General features: G+C 48.0%; 3 protein-coding genes, 1 long non-coding RNA gene, 1 pseudogene and 1 gene segment (V, D, J or C); 5 read left to right on the top strand and 1 right to left on the bottom strand.

Annotated features, from left to right (window-relative positions):
- The window catches only part of LOC123587584 (immunoglobulin lambda-1 light chain-like), an 876584-nt gene that overhangs the window by 525479 nt on the left and 329083 nt on the right, over positions 1-22022 (top strand). The gene's annotated exons all lie outside the window — the stretch shown is intronic.
- Positions 1-22022, top strand: part of LOC123587589 — a 511389-nt pseudogene that overhangs the window by 173728 nt on the left and 315639 nt on the right.
- The window catches only part of LOC123587586, a 1001573-nt gene that overhangs the window by 673726 nt on the left and 305825 nt on the right, over positions 1-22022 (top strand).
- The window catches only part of LOC123587588 (immunoglobulin lambda-1 light chain-like), an 824513-nt gene that overhangs the window by 501553 nt on the left and 300938 nt on the right, over positions 1-22022 (top strand). The gene's annotated exons all lie outside the window — the stretch shown is intronic.
- Positions 1-22022, top strand: part of LOC123587590 (immunoglobulin lambda-1 light chain-like) — a 577236-nt gene that overhangs the window by 262783 nt on the left and 292431 nt on the right. The gene's annotated exons all lie outside the window — the stretch shown is intronic.
- Positions 5465-22022, bottom strand: part of LOC123587610 — a 204877-nt gene continuing 188319 nt past the window's right edge. Inside the window, exon 5 of the long non-coding RNA XR_006707410.1 lies at positions 5465-5784. This is a non-coding gene — a long non-coding RNA (uncharacterized LOC123587610). The remainder of the gene's footprint in view (positions 5785-22022) is intronic.

Below are 22022 nucleotides of genomic sequence, written 5' to 3'. Positions count from 1 at the left end.
CCTGGCACCATTGAACTCCCATTGTCCCAAATCCCATTACATGCACCAAGCAGGTCTGACCCTTAGCTGAGGTCAGACCCACCATGGACTCACACCTCTCACCCCACCCCATGCTGACCCCGTGTAGGGCCTCATCTGAATTTGGGCCTCTGCTGTCGCTATGAGGGGACAGAACTTTTCCAAGAATTAAAATACATTAGTATCATGAAGTGAATTTCTGTCCTTGATTCTTTGACTTCTGGTTTTGAAACTGATTTTTAGAGCAATTGCATTAGGTCAAAAGAACAGATGAGGAATTTATTAAGAAGGAAAATAAAACGCTTTCACTATTTCCACCTCTGGCTCTTGGTGGAGCGATACGTTCATGGGAGTGGGGAGACACAGGAAAGAACATCATTTTCTCCTCAGAAAAGTATGGAAAGTACCATTGGAATATTTCATCTAAAATTTACTGATTGACATAATGAACTAGAAAGACAATCTTTGGTTGGATTTCCAGAGATTTTTCAGGTTAAAGGATCATGAGAAGGTCACTCCAGAGAATGATAATCGGGAGATTCTCACTTTAGCCTTTCTCATCAACATAACAATGAATGGGCTGGCACCTCCTTGGTCCCAGGTGGCCCTGTGGCCAATTGCAGCAACGCCCCCCACAAGCAACTGCACTTGAGAGGAAGAAGCTATCTCCTTTAGGACCTGGAAAGTTCTGGCTTAGGGCGTCCCGCATCCCCTCTCAGCCTGGGTGGCCTTCCTCACCTGGTGCAGGTAACTGTTGCTGCCTTGCACCTGCCAGCCTCTGCTCTTCTCTCTACCTCTCCAGGGACCCATGCCCTCTCCCAGCCTCCCTTCCCTCTCAGATGCACCCCCCTTCATGCTCCTGCTCAGCTCTGCTAGCAGTGGGGTGTTGGAGAAAGCAGTGATAGGTAATCTACGTGGGACCTCAGACAGGGCACCAGGACCAGAGGCACATGTAGCACCCTAGTCTACCTGAGGCTTTAGGAAGGCTTTAGACCTCTATGTGTCCAATAACTGCCAGGAGAAACTGACTTAGTACCTGGAAATGGCCTCTTACCACACCTGACCACATGCCTCTGTACCCAGAATGCTCACCTCAGGAGACACTCAACACTGGCCCTGAACTCAGGTGGAATCCCAGGTCCCTCTGGTTGTCCTGTTCTTTGAGATTCTCTAGCCACCATGCCTGCCGCTCCTCTATTGCACCCACTGGAATATTCCCCCACGCATCTCACCTCTTGTTACTCCCCCTCCCCCGACCCCTGCAGCTCCAGAGTTCCCTCTTCAATACAGACTGTGTCTTATTCGTACAGAATTCCCACGATGGAATATGTGCCAGACCAACTTGGGTCTAAATAAGTATCTGCTGGGTGGATACTCTTCTGTCTCTGTCTTTGGGGCATTAGTACCCAGTCACCATCCCTCCACACACATCAGCCCTGCATCCACAGTTGGCACCAACAGGAGCCATCTCCTGAGTCCTTGACCCCATCTCCAAGCTGCAGTACCACCTGCATGACCTCCCACCAGCCAGAGACAGGTGCAGGGGCGCATCATTGACACCTGTGCTCTCCTCCTCCAAATGAGCCTGTTCATGTTTTCATGGGTACTCTGGGCCCCTCATGCCAGAATATGAGGCAGGCAGGAGCCATGCATAGAAAGGTCATTCCTCACCGGGGCAAGAGTCCATGGAGCAGGAATTAGCACCTGAGCTGTAGGTTCTGAATCTACACTTTACAAGGGAGGTCCCTGAATCTCCAGCAGCAAGAGTGGAGTGGCCACCAGGGGGCAGCAGAGATCACCTGCCGAAACCATCTGCAGATGGGGAGGGTCTGGGCATCAGGGCTTCTAAGAGTCAGTGGGGGGTAGTAACCAGGACCTGGGACTTGCAGTCACTTGTCATTTGCTTACAGTGTCATCCTTCACTTTCAGGTACAAATTTCAGGGTATGTGTGTGACGGACTCTGCTCATGGAGACACAGCTTATTTCTCTAATATGGGTCCAGGCACTTTGTCTCCCACCAGCAAGAACTTAGCGAACCCTCACGAGACTGAAGTTCTGTCACTGTCCACAAACACCTGTTCTCCCTGTGATCACAGTCCCCCCTTCCATCCTCTGTGCTGATAGCCCGTGTCAGACACAAATGTCAGGCCCAGACTATGATACCAGAGATTGAGTCAGACTCCCCTGAACTGGGGATGAGCCTGCGTAAGACCCCCCTCCTCTCTGTGTCCCCTGGGGCTGAGCTCTTCTCTGAAACCACAAAGATCCTCAGTAGCAGCCCCTGAGGTGGCTGATGCATAACCTCCAGGTCTCCCCAGGAAGGGATAAGAGGCCAGGAGAGAATCCTGCCCGGCCTTGGGCCTCGGGAGCAGATTCGGGAGACCTCCACCATGTTCTAGACACCTTTCCTCCTCAGCCTCCTTGGCCACTGCACAGGTGCTGCACCCAGCTCACACCCACCCCAACTCAGGGCCATGGGACAAGGCTGGCCAGGCTCTGAGCTCAGCATGTGAGGCAGGATGCTCATGACCCTGCTGCAGGATGAGGGGCTGCAGCGGTAACACCCCCATTGCACTTACTGGCTCTGTGTGAGCCCAGAGAGTCTGCCTCTACCTAGGGAAAGGCCTGTTTTTCAATTTGTTCAAAGGCCCCATGGACCAGTCAGGCCCATGGGGTTCGGGGAATGAGATTGATGAGAGGGGGCAAACCTGGGGTTTGCAGAGAATCCCTGGAGCTCAGGCTAGGTAGGTGGGGGACTCCTGGGGATTGGACCAGATCTGGAAGCCCACCTCTCCTTTTCTCTCTCACAGGCTCCATGGCCCCTACAAGCTGACTCAACCCCCTCGCTGTCAGTGACTATGAAAGAGACGGCCAGGATCACACGTGGGGGAAAACACATGGGAAGTACATATGTCCACTGGCGCCAGCAGAAGCCAAGCTAGACACCCCTGGAAATTATCTAGCATTACAGCAACCTGCCCTCAGGGATCCCTGACCAATTTTCAAGTTCCAACTCAAGGACCAGGCCATCCTGACCATAAGCGAGGCCCAGGCCCAGGGCAAAGCTCACTGCCACTCTGCCACCTACCATGGCAGTGGGAGCAGTTTTCAGTGACTCACAGTGACACAGACAGGTGAAGGGGGACCCAAACCTGCTCCCCCAGCCTGGCTCACACAGCTCCCCCTGGTCACACCCAGCGGGACAGAGCCTTCCACACAGAGACTGGCCCTGCCCTCACTCCCCCAGCGATGGAGCTAGTCCTCAGTCCTGTCTGGGCTCTGTCTTCTCCATGGCAACCTGAACAGGCATGCTGATGGGCAGGTGCCCGTTCCCAAAAGATCACCGAAAACCACTTCATCCCGCACACCAAGTCCGTTAGTGCTCAGGAGAAAACCCCCAGGCAGAGTCTCAGGAATGTCTCAGGCAGGTGAGGGGAGTGTGTGCAAGGTTTCAGGATGTGCACATGAGGGGCGTGAGGCAGGTCTTTCAAGGAAGGAGCAGCCTGACGTGGGTCACTTCTGTGACATAACAGCATAGGACTGTGGACCCTCTCAAGGGGGCAGTCATCAAACTAGCCTGATCAGTAAACTTTTATTTAATAAGCTGTCTGTTTACCCAGATGAGAATGTTTGCCCAGGGGAGCAAACTGTTTAGCTCCTAATGCATTTTCCAGTGCCCTGAGTGATTATTTACATCCTTACCCTTCTGGGCAAGGATTTCTAGATCTAATAGACACCCTGCCACAGGTGGTCTCAGTCCTCAGATCCAAACATGAGGGACAAAATGAAAACGAAGAAGTTCATTGAACTCCAGAGGGAAGACACAGACCTCTCCGTGGGCAGGGACGGGAGATGTAGTGTCTGAGGACCAGACCTACGGGACCTCCTGCCCATGTGGGGGCCACCCCGAGAGCGTGGAGACATAGGTTGCAGATGGAGGGAGCCCAGAGAACAGGTGCCCATGCTGGACCGAGCTCCAGGGAGAGACGGAGCCTGGCCCGCCCCTGGTCCAGCACCTCCACCAGCATGTTCAGACCTCTCCCTCCCTCTCTCAGGCAGCCCCTCTCTCTCCCTGATCTTTTCTGCCCCTCAATTCCATGCTCTCTCCTTTCTCTGCCCACCTTGCACCATGGCTATCCCCACTGCATACCCCAGGACACTCCCTCAGCCCCATGCCCAGGCCCTGCAGAGGAGGCCAGGCCAGGAACACTGTCAAAAGCTTCAGCATTCAACTGTGTAGAACATTCCTGCAGAACCCAGCCTTTCTCTGTGACTTTCATTTCTACCAATACTAACAGCCTCAGGACCTTGATGGACCTTCTGACCTCAGCTGAGAAAGCAAACCCTAGAGACATGGGCCAGAAGAAGAACCATGTGACAGACATTGAACTGTCATAGGAGACTCTTCCCAGAATAAAGGATTTATTGCCCCCCTAGGCAGAGCTGCATCTGTCTGTAATGACATTGGGCACGACAGAGAGGGAGAGAGGCTTGAATAAATGTTGACCCAGTGATGATGTCACAGGGCAGAGCTTTGGCAGCACCCTCTATGGAGGCCCTAAAATAGTGACAGTCACCTGGAGAATTGTTTGTGGCAGTGACTGTGGGAACGTCGGGTAGGAACCCTATTTTCTGTTTTTATGGGTCCTGATTCAGTCAAAACCTCCATTGGCATGGTTAGAGGGCTAAAGAGGGCTGGTCCTTTTCCACCTGAGCAGGCTCTGCCCTTGAAGGATAAGAGGGTCTGGGAGAGCCATGCCCTGTTGTGGGGTCTCAGGAGGCAGAGCTCTCGGGCATCTCCTCCATGGCCTGGATCCCTCTCCTGCTCCCCCTTCTTACTCTCTGCACACGTGCTGCCCTAGGTCCTGCCTGCATGACCATTTCATTATGGTTACTGCACCCACATTGTCATTGGTGATAAATTGGAACTACATGACTCCACCCAAACAGGAATTCCATCAAGCATGTTTTGGGGACCCAGTCAGAGTCTAGAACTCCTGGAACACACTCATACACAGAGAACTCTACATACACACGCAGCAGATACACATAGCTATGTATGTACACACATGTTCATCAGTATATTCTAAATGCATATGAAGATAAGATACAGGTAGAAGGGGCTGGAGACTCTGCTGTGCCACCAGAGCCACTGTGACCACTCTCCTGCTCCAACCACAAGATGGAACCTCTGAGAAAGATCCGTGTCTTGTTCACAATCATCTCCCAGGATGATTGTGTCAGACCAAAGTGGGTCTCGATAAATGTTTTCTGGGTGAGAGTTCTCCTGTCTCTGTCTTTGGAATGGCCCTATTTTGATGCATCAGCAGCCAGCACCAGTAAGGGGCTGTCGCTGGGTCCTGTGCCCCTACTGCTAAGCCCAAGAACCACACCCATGACCACCCGTGTCCCCAGAGATATGAGCAGTGATACTTCAGATGGGCCTTACCTTGTCTTCCTCAGATGAGCCTGTTCTTGTTTTCATGGATAATCTGATCTCCTCCTGCCTGGTCTTGAGGCTGACAGGGCATTGGAGAAAAGAGCAATTCCTCCTCTGGAGCCAGCAGTCAAGGGATCAGCAAATCAGGTTCTGAGCTGTGGGTTCTTCATCACCTGGACAAAGGAGTTCCCCGAGCCTCCCAGAGTCAGTGTGGAGTGGCCACCAGGGGACAGCAGAGATCACCTGGCAAAGCACCTGGAGATGGGGTGAGCCTGGCATCAGGGCTTCTATCACGCAGGAAGGGTTGGCCATCCGGATGTGAGACCTGAGGGAAAAGGTGTAGGTTTCTACAGGATCACCTCTGACGCTGATATAAAATTCTGCATCCATGTCTCTTAGAACTGGGTCGTGTAGATTTGCCTCTCTCTCTAACACAGGTCAGTACTTCCCGCCTCTCCACTCACCTCATTTCTGCTCAACTCAGTCACTGTCACACCTTGCCCAAGGACGGGATCTGTCCTCGACACCGAGTGCACCTTGTGGATACTGAGGCTATGACCTGTCCCAGAAGCTCCCCTTTCCCCCCCACCCCATGGACAGACACTTACAGCACCTCAATGACGCCTTAAAATTCCATGTGCACTTGCCAAGGGAAGAATTTTATTTAGGTTCTGGTGTTCCCCAACAGAGATATGGCTCAGCAACCCCACTGACTTAAACCTCCTATAGTGTCTGTAGAGTAAACATGCTATCATGGGTTCAGAAAATACAGACAAATTCCACTTCTGAGCTCAGCCAGGACAGGTCAGCCCAGGAGTGAGGTCAGGACACGGAGGGGAATGGAGTTGTGCACCCCAGACTATGCGATCAGAGGGTGAAGCAGAATCCCCGGACTGAGGGTAGGTCTGCAGGGCCGTCCCTCCCCTCTCTGGCCTCTCTCAAACCACAGAGTTCCCGGGGAGCAGCCCCCTCACCCTGGCTGATTTTCATGTCTACCACGTCTCTCTAGCAAGGGGATAAAAGAGGCCTGGGGAAAGTCCTGCCAGCCTCGAGGCCTGCGACTTAAGGAACAGAATCATTTCACCTTCACCATGGCCTGGAGTCCTCTTTTCCTCGACCTCCTCGTTCACTGCACAGGTGCTGTCCACAGGCTCACATTCACCACAGCCCCAGGGATCTGGGGCAATCCAGGACCTGACTCTGAGCTAAGCAAGGGGCTGCCTGTTGCGGCAAAGATGATCGTGACCTTGCTGCAGGATGAGGGGCTAGGGGTGGGGGAGAGTGACAGTCCCTCAAGTATCCACTGGCTCTGTAACCCTGAGGCACTGCACCTGCCTGGAGAAATTAGATGATGTTCAAAGGCTCCATCCACCAGCCAGGCCCATGAGCATCAGGGGCTGAGATGATGGGACTTGGGAAACTGGAAACCCAGAGACTCCCTGAGCTCAGGCCAGGCAGGTGGGGTTCTCCTGGGGATGAGACCCAGCACCGGAAAACCACCTTTCTTTTCTCTCTTGCACGTTCCGTGGCCTCCTATGTGCTGACTCAGCAGCCCCCTCAGTGTCCGTGACTCTGTCAGACAGCCAGGATCACCTGTGGGGGAAACAACTTTGGAGGTAGAAGTGTTCAATGGTACCAGCAGAAGCCAGGCCAAGCCCCCATGCTGATTATCTATTATGATAGCAAATGGCCTTCAGGGATCCCTGACCAATTCTCTGGCTCCAACTCTGGGAACACAGTCACCCTGACCATCAGTGAGGCCCAGGCTGAGGACAAGGGTGACTATTACTGTCAGGTGTGGGACACTGATAGTGCTCACAGTGACACAAACAGACGGGGAGTGAGACACAAACCCCTTCCCCATCTGTGTCACACACTCCTGCAGCCTCAGGAGGCCCGTGCACAAAGCAATGAGTGGGTCTGGCCCAGGTCTCCAGATCTGAAGTCCCCACTCTACTCTCCAGGTAGCATGGAAGAAGGTAGACCAGCAGAGAATACGCACACAGTTATTATGAATATATTTCATTGGTTTCTGTGGATGTGTATGTGACTCAACCAGTTAGAAGAACATATAGAAGCCATTTTTCAAAGACCAAAACTTTACAACTTCCCTAACAGAAACAACATGATCTGACATAGAAAACAACAACAACAACAACAACACTGGATGAGGTTAGCAACAGATTAGATGCTGAACATGAGATCAGTGAACTTGACGTCATAGCAGTAGAAAGCATTCAAAATGAAATACAGAGGGGAAAAGCTACAAAAAGTCAATAAAATTTTAGCATGTGTAAAACAACTTCCCACAGCCTTAAGTTTGTGTGACTTGGAAATTGTGGGAAAGAAGTTAGAGACCAGCTGGTGCCTTGAAAACACATCTGAAGATTCATAGCAAAAATGGCTTCAAATTTGGTGAAATTCATACACTAATACATACAAGAATCTCAGCAAAGCTCAGGCATGGGAACACGAGAGACAGCACAGCACACATTGTGATGAAACTGCTACAAACCAGTGATGCAGACGCTCTTACAGCCAGAGAGGAGACGTGTTCCCTACAGAGGAACCAGCTTCATGGTGGGAGCACATTTCTTTTTTTCTTTTTTTTTTTTTTTTTAATTTTTTTTTTTCCAACGTTTATTTATTTTTGGGACAGAGAGAGACAGAGCATGAACAGGAGAGGGGCAGAGAGAGAGAGGGAGACACAGAATCGGAAACAGGCTCCAGACTCTGAGCCATCAGCCCAGAGCCTGACGCGGGGCTCGAACTCACTGACTGCGAGATCGTGACCTGGCTGAAGTCGGACGCTTAACCGACTGCGCCACCCAGGCGCCCCGGGAGCACATTTCTTGTTACAGCTGTTTAAGCAAGAGAACAGGGAGAAATGTCTTCATAATCCTCATAGAAAATATCTGTCAACTTTGGTTTTTACCCAGGAAAAATCTCATTGAAATGGGAAGACAAAGAACCTTTCTCAGACTGCAAACATCACAGAACTGGTCACCTGCAGACTCTCACACAAGCAACAGTAAAAGACATCACTTGGACAGCAGGAAAGGGTGACAGAAGGAAATGAGCAGCTACACAAAGATATAAAAAACGTCAGAAATTATAACTACATGATAAATACACTACAAATGTTATTGGTTAATGTCTATAAAAGCCAAATGCTTAAAGAAAACAAAAGCAAAAACAACGGCTGTACAAACAAAACCTATGACAATGAGAAGCAAAAATAATTAGGGAGATGAGACCATGTTAGGACTTCCTTATCCTGTATGTGAGTGATGTCATGTCACTGGGATGTACTTTGATAAGGCAGCAGGTGAGGACTGTGAACCCTAAAGAGACCACTAAAATAAAACCATTTTAACAAGAAAGAGTTAGTGCTAATAAGGTCAATTACTTAGTTTGTCTGGAGAATACAGATCCAATAAAGAATGTGTGTCATGTATGTGTATGGGTATATTTATCTGTGATGCACAGAGACAGTGGGAGAGAGAGACAATGACGTTGACACATGGCTCACGCAGCCATGGGGTGGTTGGTCTGAAGCTGCAGGAAGGACAGAAGTGGATTTAAGTCAGGACGATGTTGCAGACTTTAACCCAAATCTAGTCTGAATGACAGAAATGCTAAGAGGACACAGAGAAGAAAATTAAGGGACCCAAATCAAACTACTAGAGATGAAACCTACAAGGTCTCAGATTACAAACACAAGGGTCGAGATTAGCAGCAGACACAACATTGACACGTGATTGAACATGAACGCAGCATGGACACTGCAAAAGAAAGACACAAAACAACTCTAAAGTGAGCAGAGCAGCACTGAGTGTAGGAAAGTTCAGCAACGCACACACATGTGATTGTGTCCCCAGGGAGTGAAGGTGGGGAGGTGGAAAAGAATATTGATGTTTGTGGCTACAAATGTTCTAAATGTCATGAAAATTCAAACCTACAGACTCCAAAATCTTGAGAAACTCCAAGCACAACACTTATCAATACCAAATTGTTTAAGGCAGAAAAAAAAAAGAGATAGTTTTAAAAGCAACCAGAGAGGAAAGACACTTGGTCAGGGAACAATGATATGGATTCGGACAGATTCCTCATTAGCCAGAACAGCATGTGAAAGGACAGTGGATTAACATATTTAAAACACTGAAAAAACTAGGGGTGCCTGGGTGGCTCAGTCGGTTAAGTATGTGACTCTGGATTTTGGCCCAGGTTATGATCTCATGGTTCTTGAAATCCAGGGCGTGTCGGGCTCTGTGCTGATAGGCGGAGCCTGCTTCGGATTCGTTTGCCCTCTCTCTGCCCCTCCCCTGTTCATTCTTTCTCTCTCTCTCTCTCTCTCTCAAATAAATAAATAAACATTAAAAGAAAATTTTAAAAAATACTGAAAAAACAAACAAACAAAACACCTCAATCTTTTTTCAGGGATAATATCCTTCAATAATTAAAGTGAAATAAAATAGTTTTTCAGATGTACCAAACTGACTGAATTGATCATCAACTGATGCATAATACAAGCAATGATAATGGACTTCCCTCAGGTAGGAGGAAGTGATTCCAGAGAGAATTGGAATCTACAAAATGACTGTAAGAGTCAGAAGGGCTAACTCAGGGATAAATATGACCAATTGTTTGGATTACTTAACTGTTTGAGGAGCTCCTGGGTGGCTCCGTTGGTTGAGTGTCCAACCTCACTCAGGTCATGATCTCATGGTTGACAAGTTCCAGCTGTGCTGACAGCTCAGAGCCAGGAGCCTGCTTCTGATCCCGTGTCTTCCTCTCTCTGGGCCCCTCCCAGCTCACATTCTGTCTCTCTCTCTCTCTCTCTCTCTCTCTCTCAAAAATATATAAAAACATTTTTCAAAAATTTAAATCTGTTTGAAAAATAAATCATTGTATCAAGCAAATCTAATAACCGAATTCACACTGTAGCTAACACTGATGTGATGACACTCATACGGCAATGCTGAGGAGAGCGAGCTGAAGTGTGATCTAAGGTTCTGATCCTCTCTGTCACATGATATAATATCGCCTGAAAGCAGACTGTGACAGATCACAGATACTAAGGCAGCAAGGAGTTACGGCTAATAATCCAAAACAGACAAATGGAATAGATCATAAAAAATGTTCCATTACGTGGGCGCTTGGGTGGCTCAGTTGGTTAAACTCCAACTTCAGCTCCAGTCATGATCTCGTGGTTCACGAGTTCAAGCCCCATGTCAGGTTCTGTGCTGACAGATAGAGCCTGGAGCCTGCTTTGGATTCTGTGTCTCCCTCTCTCTCTCTCTGCCCTTCCCCTGCTGGCACTCTGTCTGTCTCTCTTTCTCTCTCAAAAATGAACAAACATTAAAAGAATTAAAAATGTTCCATTACTCAAAAACAAGAGCTAAAAGGAAAAATGTAACAAAGAAATGATGGGACACTCAGAAAATAAATAGCAAGATGTGATCTACTAAACTATATTACTACTCTCATTCAGAATGTAGTCTAAATACCACAAATAAAAGATAGATATTTTCAAATTGAGTTGAACAGCAACATCCAAGAGAGAGTAAGAAACCTATAGTAAATAAACTCATATTAAGCACAAGTTCAGGACAATATTCCCACTTGATTCTGTTGCACAATTCAGGATATAAAAAATTCTCAGAACAGACAGAAAATCAACCTTACAAATGGTTAGGATGGAATATTTCATGGTCTACACACACAAAAATGTAAACAAATGATCGGAGTGTATGTGTCGTGAGAACAGTTACAGAAACGCCCTCGCTTCTTCCCAAGGCTTTAAGTTGTTTCAGACACAGAGTGACGAGAGCTCCCCTATGGAGCCAAGAGGTGAGCACAGCTCCTCATGAGCCAGATCCATGAAGCCCGCCCAGAAGCACAGAGATTCTCTCCACTAGCCAGAGAAGGAGCATTTTCACAGGCACCATTGAGGGCATGGGGGAGGCTTGGGGAGGCCAGGCTCAACAGTGGGCTCAGGAGACAGAACTTTGGGGTCCTCACCATGGCCTGGACCCTCTCCTCCTCGGCCTCCTGGTTCACTGCACAGGTGCTGCACCCAGGCTCAGACCCACTACAGCCCCAGGGATCTGCAGCAATTCAGGCCCTGACTCTGAGCTCAGCACGGGGCTGGTTGTAGGGGGAAGGATGGTTATGACCCCGCTGCAGGATGAGAGACTGGATGGGTGTAATCCCACTAAATGCTCACTGGTTCTGTGTGTCCCTGAGACACTGTACCTGCCCAGAGAAAAAGAATATGGTCCCTTTGTTCAAAGGCTCCATCCACCAGCCAGGGCCATGAGCATCAGGGGTTAAAATGATAGGATGATGGAAACAGGGTCCAGAGAATCCCTGGAACTCAGGCCAGGTAGGTGGGTGTATCTTTGGGAGATACCCAGAGCACAAGGTAAGTTACATACCTCTAATTTACTCTTTTGCAGGTTCTGTGGCTTCCTATGATCTGACTCAGTCACCTTCAGTGTCTGTGACCCTGGCACAAATGGCCAGAATCACTTGTGGGGGAAATAACATTGGAAGGAAAGATGTTCAATGGTACCAGCACAAGATGGGCCAGGCACCCCTGCAGATTATCTTTGGTGATAGAAATTGGCCCTCAGGGATCCATGACCAATTCTCTGGCTCCAACTTGGGCAATACAGCCTTGCTGACCATCAGCAAGGGGCCCATTCTGAGGATGTGGGTGACTATTACTGTCAGGTGGAGGACACTGTCATGTTCACAGTAACTCTGGCAGTTGGGAAAGTGAGATACAAACCTCTTCTTCAACTGTGTCACTCTGTCCTCCAGCTCTGGAGGCCTGTGGACAAAGCAGTGAGCAGGTTTGGACCTGCTCCTCAGATCCAAGGTCCCCAGAACTCCTTATCCATCTGCCCTTCAGGCAGTACCTCCAGAGGGTGTATCAGGGTTGTTTAGGGGCTCCCGAGATTGTCTGGGCCTGAGTGTGTTCAGGAACAAAGGGACTGGGTAGAAGGACAAACAGAAACATCCATCCACTGCTCATGATCCCTGCATTTCCATATGGTGGTCATGGGCCACTCCTTCAGCAAACTGACCAATATTAGAGCCCAGAATTTCCCAGCTCAGCTGAGGTCCTAAAGCCCTGCCACCATGGCAGCTGGGGATTCTGAGTGGAGCAGACAAGTGCATTACCCACTATGGTGCTGTCCCTCTCCTGGGCTCACACATACACTCACCTCTGCCTGGAGCCCCTGGCAGCTCAAAGGCGTCTTTCTCACTGGGAAGTGCTCTTGGTTCAGACAACTGCCTTTCCAGATTCTGCCCCTTCTCAGAGAGGTTCAGTTGAATGCTGTCCCGAGTCCAAGGTCCCAAGGTCCCAAGGTCCTGCCTCAGGTTTAGAAGTCCTGAAGGTCCCAGCTTTAGAACTCCCTGCAGGAAAGAGGCCTCATCTGATGTCTCATTCTGTGTGGGTCACTTCTCCTTCTGCCCAGTCTGACTTCCCTCTTCCTTCTAGATTTTCTGCACATTCATTTCTCTATCTCAGAGTCTGCTTCCAGGAACCCAATCTAGGATGGCCAGCATCCCCGACAGGGTCCTCCCAGACCTGAGGAAGCCACTCTATATTCACAGAGCTGGAGTTTCTCCCCCAGATTACCAATGGGCTTGTCCAATCCCCAGACAGATCGGACCATTTCTTGTATTTTTACACAATGAGAAAAGATGCAGACACACTAGGTGCTCCGGGTTCTGACAGAGAGTTGGAGAGTCACATCCATCCTGCGGGTGAATGAGGAACGTTGGGGCAGTTGCCTCCTCCTACAAAGTGACCAGAAGATACACAACGACGGACTGAGACACAAAATAGGTGTTGCCTCACTTCTACTCCAGAAATCATGCACAAGAATTCTTCCTTCACACCCACCCTACCCAAAAACATAAACAGAAAACAATTCTGTGAAAAACAGTTCAGCCCGTCAATGCTGACATTAAATAAGGCACCAAAGTTCCCCCTTGTCCACATGAAATCCACCCACATCCCCACAAATCACAGCCTCCAAATAAATAGAATATTGGCTGTCATGCCTGATAGGATGAAACTATCCCATAAAACCACAAATATGTTCATCCTTTCCCATAGAGGATACAAAATACATTCTTCTCTCCTGGAATATTTATTTTTGTCCCAGATGATTTGTTATCCTATAACTTCAATGATGTTAGATGATAATGGGATGAGACAGGACAACAAAGCAGAAACTCATGATCAGTATATATTCAAACACATTCCTACAACATTAGGAAGAGACACATGTAACTTCTATGCTGCTCATTTCTGTGACTACCCTGTGCTCAGAGGGGTGTCTATAATGTCCTTCTTCACTATTCACCCCATATCTCCTTCCCACAGCAAATACCTGAGCTAGTCACCATCACTGCCCATTGATAGGACTAGACCTTCATTCTGGAAAGTTAGTTCATTATCATAACTGCTGAACTGGATTGTGGTGCATTTATGACTGTAATGCAGACCCATGGAGTATTAGGGGATCTTCTGAATCCAGAGACACTCTTCCTGCCCCAATTGTGCACTAGAAATGCAGCTCCCTATGATAGTCACCATGAATCACCCCAGCCAGTGCCTCCCATTTTTCTTGATGATTCACTCTCAGGAGGACCCTAAAGCAGACAAGGCACACTCTCTGCCTCCAGAGCTGTACACCCCATATTCCCTGGGGTCTCACCCCATCCACAGCACACATTCCATGTGGCTGGTGAAATAGTCTATTCTTTAATTTTTTCCACATCACTACAGGATCTGAATCAAGCTCACTTGACCAGAGCAGGACAGTTAAGCCCCACGTCCCAGGTGGCCAAGTAGAAGATAAGCAGAGGAAGTGAGATTTTCCACAGTGGCCTAGACTCCAGCTTGTGAAGCTCAGTGAGCACGCAGTCCCCTCAGGTGGGGGCGGGGCGTCTCCACAAGATGTAGCTGCAGGTGCAGCAGGTCGGGGTGGGGCCCAGGCATCTGCATGTGGAACAGCTCCCAGGTGAGCCTGCGATGCTCCTAGTCCCAGGTCCACACTCTGCGCGGCCTCACTCCTGCTCCCTGGCTGCTCCCAGCACAGTGGCAGAGGCGGGGGCTATTCTGACTATCGGGATTGTAATTGAGTTTTATGGTTTATAAACAGTTGGGATCTATGGTCGATAGTAAAGATTTACGGTGTCATTAAACATCACATGGGCCCCAGATGTAATCACTGTCACTCAGGAGGGGAGACAGCTGTCTCAGCACACTCTTGTGGGACTTCCTCTTCTCCTTGGGTAGAGGCAGCCTGCATGGACGCTGGGGCTGTGTCAGCTCTGGTTCTGCGTGGGGCTTCCCCACATCCCAAAGAGCTACCTGTGGCTTCGTGAAGAGGGGACCAGGCCCCTGCTACCCCAGGCTCTTCTTCCTTAGATTTTACACAAACTGTGGAGGAAGTACAGACGCCATCTTGGATCCTACCTGGGGACTTTCTTCTGGCACCACTGTCTTCCCACTGGCCTAAATCCCATCCCCTGGACCAGACAGGTCTGACCCTTAGCTCAGGACTGACCCACATGGCCTCACAGCCACCCTAGGCTGACCCTGTGTGGTGGCTTCATCTGCATTCAGGCCCCTGCTATCCCTCTGAGGGAGACCTTTTCAAAGACATGAATAATTTTTTTTCATAAATTGAATTTCCCTTCATGAATCGTTGACTTGTATTGCTGAAACTAATTTTTAGAGCACTTTCATGAGGTCAAAACAACACATGAGGAATTTATTAAGAGGGAAAAGCATAAGCTTCCCATATTTCCACTCCAATTTGGAATCAGAGCGATACCTTTGTGGGAGTGGGGAGACACAGGACAGAAAATCATTTTCTCCTCACCAAAGCATGGCAAGTGCAATTGGAATATTTCATCGAAAATATTGACCTGATGACTGATTGACCTGATGAACTAAAAAAGTGATCTTTAGTGGGAATCCCTATGACCAAAATAGTATTTCCAGGGATGTTTCAGGTGAAAGGATCATGGAAAGATCACTCTACAGAATTATAATCTGGAGATTCCCACCCTAGGATTTCTCAACAACGTAACAATGAATGGGCTGGCACCACCTCTTCCTCCCACCCCCATGCCCAGGTGGCCCCTTGGCCAAGTGCAGCATCACCCAGCACAGGCAGCTGCCAGAACTGAGAGGAAGAAGCTGTCTCCTTCAGGACCTGGAACATTCTGGCTGATATTGTCCTACATCCCCTCTCAGCCTGGGCAGCCTTCCTCACTTTGTGCAGGTGACTGTTGGAGCCTTACACCTGCCAGCTTCCACTCTTCTCTCTCCCTCTCAGGGACTGGAGAAGTGCTCCTGGCCTCCCTTCCCTATCAGGTGCACCCCTCTCCCACATTCCTACTCAGTTCAGCCAGTCTGTAGGGTGTTGGAGAGAGCAGTGACAGGTCACCCATGTGTGACCCCAGACAAGGGGCCAGGACCAGAGGCACATGTAGCACCCTAGATTCCCTGTGGCTTTAGGTTGGTAAGGGGTGGGGGGGGGGTGGTGCGAGGGATAATAACCACTGCCCTAAGTGACTTCAATACCCAGGTGACCTGGGAAGATCCCAGGCTCTGAGTACATCAATGGCAATAGATGTTCCCATATCAGCAGCTTCCTCTCAGACACTCCTCAGTGTGCCAGCAGCTGCCTTGAGAACTTGACTTATTACCTGGAAATAGCCTCTTACCACACCTGGCCATACCCTCTGTGTCCAGAATGTTCACCCCAGGAGAAAACTCCATATAAGCCTGGATATGGCTTTGAATACCAGGTCCTTCAATTTTGTCCTGGTCTATCAGATCTTCTACCCCACCCAACCCCTACCTGAAAGGATGAAGGGGCTCTTCCCACACACATTTCACTGTTTGTTTCTCTTACTGTCTCAAGAAAAGCTCAAGAGTTCCCTCTTAAATACTGCCTGTCTATGGTTCATGCAGAATTACCAGGATGCAATTTGAGCCAGATCAACTGGGTCTGATAAATGTCTGCTGGGTGGACGTTCTCATGTCTCTGTCTTTGGGGCATTTGTCCCAGAATACCCCCACCAGCACACATCAGCTCTGCATTCACAGTTTGCGCCAATAAGAGCCATCCCCTCAGTCCTGTGGCTCCCAGTGCTAAGCTGCGGTACCACCTGCATGATTGTCCACCACCACACGGACAGGTGCAGGGATACCTCAGTGAAACCAGTGCTCTCCTCCTCCAAATGAGCCTTTTTATGTTTTCATGGATGATCTGGGCCCCTCATGCCAGAAGGTGAGGCAGGAAAAATCCATGCATAGAAAAGTCACTCCACAGTGGGGCATCAGTCCATGGAGCAGGAATCAGGACCTGAGCTGTAGGTTGTGAATCTACACTTTACAAGGGAAGCCTCTGCAATCCAGCAGCCACTTGGAGTGGCCACCAGAGGGCAGAAGAGATCACCGGGCAAAGCCACCTGCATATGCTAGGGCCCAGGCATTAGGGCTTCTAACAAGAACGGGGGCGGGGTTAGTTAGCAGGACCTGAGACCCTCGGGTCATTTGACATTGGTCATTTGTCTATAGTGTCATCATTCACCCTCAAGTACAAATTCTTCAGGCTATGGTCCTGCTCATGGAGACAATGTCTATTTCTCTAATATAGTGCAGGCAAAATGCCTCCCACCAAGCAGTGCCCTGGCCCACCCTCGTGGAACAAAGGGCTGTCACTGTCCACAAACACCCTTCCTCCCTGTGATCACATGTTTCCTCCTCCCTCCCCTGTGCTGACAGGCCCCTGCCCTGACAGACTCAGCTGCTCCTCCTTCCTGGAAGTCCTCTCACTTCCCCCTCACTTGTGCCTCCAAGTACCTCCCTCAAGGAAGCGAGAGGGGACTGGAAAATTCTAATCTTCCCTTTCCCAGTGCCTGTAACGCAGTGATTTTCTCACTAAACTGTTTTCAACTTATCTTCTACATTAAGATGTTTAGGATATATTTTTCCCAAAAACTCATCAAGCTCAGGTTGAGCTCATCAAGGGCAGGCTTACCATAATTGAGCTACTGATCTTGAAGCCCCCTCTCCTTCTCTTATACAGCAAATATTTCTTTTTTGCACCTGATCTGCCCCTGCCTCTCACTGCAATATGAGGATACTGAAGCACAGCCCTTTGACCTGCTGCAGGAGCTCACAGCCAGAGCAGACATTTACAGCACTTATGATGGTTTTGATTTCTCCATTAGGTTTTGACTGAGGATGAATTTTATTTGGTGTCTATGGCCGATGAGGTGTGATCTGATGTAGGACCCAACACCTGACTAAACCTCATAGTGTTACTTATAAAATGGGTTCAGATAATAAAGACAGACTCCACCTCTGAGGTGTTAAGGGCCAACCAGGCAAGGGGTGAACCCAGAACCTAATCTGGGATAGAGGTGTTGGCCCCAGACTATGGGACCAGGCTGCCCTTCCCCTCTCTGTGCCCCTTGGGGTTAAGCCCTTCCCTGAAACCACAAAGCTCCTCAGCAGCAGCCCCTGACTCCCAGCTGATTTGTATAAACAGTAGGTCCCTTGAGGAAGGGGATAAGAGAAGCCCAGAGGAGACTTTGCCCAGCTCGGGTCTGGGTAGCCCCATCAGAGCACCTCCACCATGGCCTGGACTCCTCTCCTACTCAGTGTCCTGGTGCACTGCACAGATGTTTATTACACTGTATAGGATGAGGGACTAGAGGGTTATAATCCCCCCGACGCCTGTGCTCAGTGGCTCTGTGTGAGCCTTAAGGGGATAGTCCTGACCAGAGAAAGGTGTGGATAGGTTCTCATTTTTCAGATTCCATCCACCAGCCAGCCCCATTAACCCCGGGGCTGAGACTGATTAGAGGGGTGCCCTGGGAGTGAGGGAATCCCTGGAGCTCAATCCAGCCAGGCAGCATAAGGGATTTCCTGGAAACAGGTTCTTCATCTTACAGCCCAACTCATTTTTCTCTCTTGCAGGCTCCATGGTCTCCTACGTGTCAATGCAGCCCCGTCAATGTCGGTGACTCTGGGACAGACGGCCTGGATCGTGTGTAGTGGAAACAACACTGGAGGGAAAGACATTCACTGGTACCAGCAGAAGACAGACCAGCCTTCCATGCTGATTATCTATTATGATAGCAACTGGCCCTCAGGGATCCCTGACCAGTTCTCTGGCTCCAACTTGGGGAACACGGCCACCCTAACCATCAGCATGGCCCGGCCTGAAGACAAGGCTGACTATTACTGTCAGTCATATGATAGCAATTATGATGCTCATAGTGACACAGGCAGATGGGGAAGTGACACACAAACCCCTTCCCCATGGGTGTAACACTCTCCTCTAGATCCAGGGGGCCTGTGGACAAGTCAATGAGCAGGTCTAGCCCAGGCTCCCAGATATGAGATCCCCAGACCTCCCTCCCCACCCAGCTCACCAGGCAGGCTCTGCACAGGGTGGGTCAAGGGAGGGTACGCACACAGTTACTGTAACTATATTCAGTGGGTGGAGGAATGACTGAACATGTTAGATGACACGGAAGACAGTTGTTAAAGACAAATCTTTTAAAACATCCCAAAATGACAATTACATGATCTGAAACATAATGTGATATTGTCAGCAGATTTGATGGTAGGAAAGAAGAGATTCGTGAACTTGAGTTCATGGCAATAAAAACTACTAAGCTGGAAAACTCAATAAATCATCAAGGTGGTTAGGATAACTTCCTGCAGCCTAAAGTCTGTATTTGGAGTAGCTGAGGGAGAGAAGGTGGGGAGCAGGTGGTTAATACAACAACATTCGAAGAAAAAAGTTATTCCAAATTTGGCGAAGCTTAGTAGACGACGTATCCATGAGCTCAACAAACCTCTGACACAGGAACATGAGAGACAGCACAGCACACATCATAATGAAATTGCTACAAACCAGCGATGCAGATACTCTCACAGCCAGAGAAAAGAGAGTCCTGTTCCCTACAGAGGAACCAGCATCATTGTGGAAACACATTTCTCATTACAACCATGTAAGCAGGAAAACTGGGGAGCAATGGTTTCAAAATACTACTAGAAAATACCTGTCAACTTGATCTTCACCCACGAAAAATGTCATTGAAAAGTGAAGACAAAATAAGCCTTTCTCAGGCTGCAAACTTCACAGAACTGCTCACCCACAGACCCTCAGCACAAGCAATACTAAAGGATCCCCGCTGGCAGAAGGAGAGGGTGACAGAGGGAAATGTGAATCTATACAGAGATAGACTAAGTATCTGATATCATAACTACATGGATAAATATAGTAAGATTCTATTGCTTGATGTCTATAAAAGTCAACCGTTTGAGCAGATATAATAACAATATGTTATGACTTACAAGGAATATAAAAATACAATCTACAAAAGTAAGGAAAATATAGGAAAAAGGATGGGGGAAGGAATACGTTATCACGTACTTATTCTACATGTGAATGACATCATGTCATAAGGAGGTGCATTAACAAGTGAGGAAGAGAAGATTTCCACCTCTAAATAAGACATAAAATGAAGCCATTTGAACCACAACAAGGAAGAGCTACTAAGGTACATTCGTTAGGATTCTCCAGAGAATATGGATGCAATAGACCATGTGTCTCATATCCAACAGTATGTATATTTACAGGTTACACACACACTTATGCAGAGAAAGAGAGAGAGAGAACAGCAAGTTATTTTAAGACCTGGGTCATGTGGTCATGGGGCAGCAGGTCTGGAAGATGCAGGGAGACAGGAGGGCTGGGCATTCAAGCAAGACTGATGTTGCAAAGTTCAGTCAAAATTGAGTCTGAATGTTTGCCACGTTAGCAGGAGACAGAGAAGAAAATGAAAGGATCAAATCAAACTTCTACAGATGAAATCTGCAGCGTCTCAGATCACAAGCACCAGGGTTGAGATGAGCAGCAGACACGACAAGGGGAACAACACGTGGGGGAATCTGCGGACACAGCACAGATCCTGCAGAGGGAGAGACAGAAAAAATGTATAATCTTTACATTTAAAGAGAATCACCATGCTTTAGGACACCTTTAGCAACGTAATAGGATGTGAGTGTGTCAGAAAAGGAGATAAAGTGGGGTGCAGAGGATAGTAAGAGTTAGAGGGAAATTTTTCTAAATTTGTTGAAACCTCAAAAGTAACATGTCCAAAAATCTTAACAAACTTCAAGCACAAGAAATAAGAAAAAAAAAAACCCCAACAAATGACAAATCCATTAATATCAAACCCCAAAGCACTGAAAAGAAGACAGTCTTAGAAGCAGCCAGAGGAAGAGACACTCTGCACTCAGAGGAACAAAGAGACGGCTTCCAGTAGATTTTGTACTGGCAGAAATGCCAGTGAGAGACGGTGGATTAACATCTCTAAATTACTGAAAAAAGGTAAAGCCTTTTTCTTCATCTAGAGAAGATGTCCTTCAATATGGAGTCTAAATTGAAAGTTTTCTGAAACAAAAACCAACAGAATTGCTCATCAGCTGACCCGTAATACAAGCAATAAGTGGACATCCCTTCCGCTGGAGAAGGTGATTGCAGAAAGAATGTGAATCTACAAAATGAATGTAAAAATCAGAAATGCTAACTATAGGGATAAATATTAAGGCTTTTTTATTATTTAAATCTCTTTAAGAGATAATGTGCTGTGTACAGCAAATATAATAACTATGTACGTTGGAATTTCTAATATAGGTAAAATTATATATATAGTAACATCCTACAAATATGCTGAGAGGTGAGAGATACAAGTATGTTACCAGGTTCTTATACCCCATGTAACATGGTATTCATCACCTGAAGGTAGATTATTACAAGTTACTGAGAATAAGACAGCAAGAATTTATAGTTAATACGCAAAAAAAAAGTAAGACAGAGGCATGAATATTCTCCATTAATATAAAAATACAGTTAAATGGAAAGAGGAAGTGAAAAGCACGTGGGACAACTAGATAATACATACATGGATACTATTATTAAACGTGAGTATTAACACATTCAAGAAATGGTCTACACCACGATTAAAAGACAGAAATTGTCAGATTGAATTTCACAGCAACACCCAAGTAGATACTGCAATTAAGAAACCCACAGTAAAGGATATGACACTAAAATCTAAGCAAGAGTTCAGGACAAGGTACACCCAATTGTACTGCACCATGTGGGACATGAAACATTCACAGAGAACAGACAGGAAATCTGGGAAGGTGAATTGAAAAGTCAAAAATGCTTACGATAAAAAGTTTTATCTATCTCTTGAACACACACAAAGATGCAAGAAATAGCCACAGGGCACATTTCATGAGAACAGCTACAGAAATGCCCTCACATGCCCCTTCTCCCCCTAGTCTTTCAGATTTTCAAACACAGAGTGACAAGTGCTCCGCTATGGATCCAAGAGGTGAGCACAGCTCCTCACGAACCAGATCCATGACCCCACCAGGAGCACGGAGATTCTCTCCACCAGCCTTAGAAGCAGTATTTTCAAGGGGAC

Source organism: Leopardus geoffroyi, chromosome D3, assembly GCF_018350155.1.
Source record: "Leopardus geoffroyi isolate Oge1 chromosome D3, O.geoffroyi_Oge1_pat1.0, whole genome shotgun sequence".
NCBI classification, from domain to species: Eukaryota; Metazoa; Chordata; class Mammalia; order Carnivora; family Felidae; genus Leopardus; species Leopardus geoffroyi.
This window is presented reverse-complemented; position numbering and strand designations above follow the sequence as displayed.